Source organism: Gossypium arboreum, chromosome 3 (assembly GCF_025698485.1).
Source record: "Gossypium arboreum isolate Shixiya-1 chromosome 3, ASM2569848v2, whole genome shotgun sequence".
Classification (NCBI taxonomy): domain Eukaryota; kingdom Viridiplantae; phylum Streptophyta; class Magnoliopsida; order Malvales; family Malvaceae; genus Gossypium; species Gossypium arboreum.
Genome location: NC_069072.1, coordinates 67,787,318 through 67,790,634, shown reverse-complemented (window position 1 = coordinate 67,790,634; position 3,317 = coordinate 67,787,318). Strand labels below are relative to the sequence as shown.

The following is a 3,317-nucleotide window of genomic DNA, read 5'->3' as shown; positions in this document are numbered from 1 at the left end:
TCAACTGTTTTTCAAAAATTTGATGGTCAAATTTGATTTTTTTTAAAAAGGTTAAGGGCCAAATTTTGCTAAAGAAAAAAGGACCAAATTGACAAAAAAAATGTAAGTACTAAGGGCTAAGTTTGAGATTATACCAAATAAAAAATATAAAAACATTTGCGTGCTGCATTCATGATTTCAAACTGAAATTGTTAATATTTTTTAAGATCCAATAGATAATATTTTAAGAGGCAATAGATAGGGCTATAAAATGACAAATACCATGTCGCAGACAGTGCAATAAGATAATAGGACAGACACTGGTACAAGAAAAGGTATCACTGCCTATGTTTTGTTTTAAACTCTTTTTTATGAATAAAAAGTTGTGAGAGAATATTAAAGTCTCAAATAAAATGTAATATCTGCACTAAGTAACTAGTTTTATATTTATTGAAGACATCAAATCTCCGAATCTAGCCAGGCAATGACGGCCAACGATCCAGATCTGGACTACTCATTGGCGCATTTCATACCCACCCTTTCCTCAAGATCCCAAAACCCATTTTAATACTTTATTTTGTCACAAAATATCTAACCTTTTCTAATTAGATTGTTATTTTGATATAACAAAATCTTAAACTTAATTGGTTTGGGTTTATATTTTGATAAATCATTTTTAAAATAATCTAAAAAAACATATATGTTGTTAGTGTAATCTGAAGGTCTAAAATGAGTTTTTAGCTTTATGAATCCATTTAAAATGCATGAAAGCAGTTTACCATACAAAAGAATATCAAGAGAAAACATCCTTGCATTAATGTTTCTTCTCTTTGATTTTTGTTGTGCTTTATATAGTTAATACTTCTTGTACTATCTTAGAGTATTCAAAAGATGAGGCTTATCTTTGAAAAATAAAATAAAATTCTGGTGTTGACAAATGAAGTTAAGACAATTTCTATTTCTATTTCTATTTTATATGATGTAGAAGCAAATCTTTTAGATTTAAATATTTTTAAAAATTACAATATTATTTTTATTTACTTTCAATTTTTTATATAAATATTTATGAAAAGATTTTGAAATTTAATCAAATAATATTTCTAAAGTCATAAAACAAAGCGTACTTTGTTAAAGTTCAAAAACTCAAAATTAATATGAAAAATAGAAAATCAAACCGAATCATTACAATATGAGAAAGTCAAAACTTGATCCAACCTAAACTCAATCTTTTATAGTCCAACACAAATATTTTATATACAACATGTCAAAAATCATATATCTAAATCTAAAACCAAAATCATTCAACAATTTAAGGAAAAATTAAAAAATATTGCTTTCTCTTAAAATTTTATTTATTTATTTATTGAAACAGAAAACGAATATGCTTTAAAGAGGTAACTCGAAATCCACAAATTAAATGGCTAAACAACAGTTGGCCCAATAGCTGTCGCAATATTACTAGCAACCGAGGTGGTACCTTGGGCTTTCCTAAATCATTAAAGAAAGAAATGAAAAAAACTTAATACCTAAGGAGAAATAAAACCTAATAACAAAAACCTCTAACCTGTTTGGGTTCCTAAACACATTTCCTCTTTTTTACATCTGTAACTATCACCGGAGCCATCTGGTTTCTTCCATCACTGTATTGTTCTTCGAAAACCCTACCAGACCTCTCCAAAGCCTGAGTTCTTCGGAGAAAATATGTACCATTTTTCTTTAAAAACACCATCACCAAACTCAGAATGGTAACACAACTCCTTTAACATTCCAAAACCCTTCTATGATCGTTGACAATGATAGGCTCTACTTCCGATGATACCTCTTCCATCCAGTAGATCAGGTCAGATAGATTGTGTCCTCGTCATGCTAAGGCATGTGTTGCTTCATATGTATTTTGAGGGGTATATTCAAAAGATAAGAGAACAAAGCTAGATCTTTTCCTCTTTATTTCATCAATTAAGTTGCCTATAACCGATTTATCTTTTAAATCATACTTGATTTTTTTAATAATGGTTAGGGCATCACCTTCCACAACCAGATCTAAAAAGCCCATTTCTTCCCCGAAAATAATAACTTCAAGACAAGCCTTCGCTTCTGCTGCAATCGAATCCCCAGTTCTTCCTAGTGGGTAACTACTAGATCCCACAACAAAGCCATCCTGATCTCTTGTAATGATTCATGTTGTCGCTTTCATTTCCTGTTGATAGAATGCTACATCAAAATTAATCTTGCCTTGTTCTGGGGGTCTCCAAAATTCCTCCCTTGGTTTAATATTAGATTCTGTAATGGATTTCATTTGATCCAACTCAAAGGCGTAGGCTTTAATTATAACGCCCCCAAAACTGATGTTAGAATTATTCAGGCTAGTTGGTTGGATTAGTGGTTCAGTAAGACTGTTAAGTTAGTTTTCATGCTTTGGGAGCAAAATGAGTTTGTTGGTTTAGTGGCTAACTCTTTGGTAGCTTACTTTTGGTCTTGGGTTTAAGTCCCCATGTATGTAATGTGGGAATTTTTTCAAAGTATTTTTGTTTTTAATTCTTTAAAATATTGTTAATTAAAATTTGAGGGGTTTTGACAAATTTGATATTGTTTATTTGTTTTGTTTTGAAATTTATTTTAATAGTAATAATAAATAAATTTGTTTGGTTGTTAATGATTAATTAAGTAATAATTTTTATTTGAATATTTTAATTTATTTTGTTAGATTTAAAAAAAAGGGAAACCTCCAAATGTTTTGCTCACGTTAGTCTACTTTTTTCTCTTCTTCTCTCTCACGTTGCTCTCCTTTCCTTCCTCTTTAAGTTTCAATTTTTGTTTTTTTATTTATTTGGCCATTGTGTTTTCTTTGTGCCTTTATCAGTTTTGTTCTTGATTAACAGTTCATCTCTATTAGAATATCAATGTTTGGTAAATTGTGTCTTTTTGGTTATGCATTAAAGCCCTGATTTCGGTCATTTCATTAGAGGAATTGTGTGTTCATTTGCTAAATTGCTAAAATTTAACTGTTTTGTGGAGGCAAATCAATTAGTTCTTGGTGCTTGAGATCTTGATGTAAGGTGTGTTTTCGAAACTGTTGTAGTTAGGGATCAAATCGTCGATGAATTTCATGATTTTTAGTCAATTTTGATGTGATTTCAGGGCCACATGAGCAACCAAATGGGTGTGTGCTGACACGGGCGGTCTACACGGCCATGTGTCGCTATAGGAATTAGGTTACTTGTACCACGCCTTACCCGTGTCCGACGCCGGGACAGGGTACGAGACATTACTGGACTTAAACATAACCAATCATACAAAATCGGGCCATAAAATTTCATTCAATTTAAAACCATTCATAC

General features: G+C 31.0%; 1 long non-coding RNA gene across 1 annotated transcript; it reads left to right on the top strand.

The window, feature by feature from the left end:
- The first annotated feature begins 1,465 nt into the window (after positions 1-1,465).
- Positions 1,466-2,558, top strand: LOC108455793 (uncharacterized). The gene is made up of 2 exons (XR_001866828.2): positions 1,466-1,819; positions 1,997-2,558. It is a non-coding gene; the product is annotated as an uncharacterized LOC108455793 (long non-coding RNA).
- Positions 2,559-3,317: the final 759 nt, after the last annotated feature.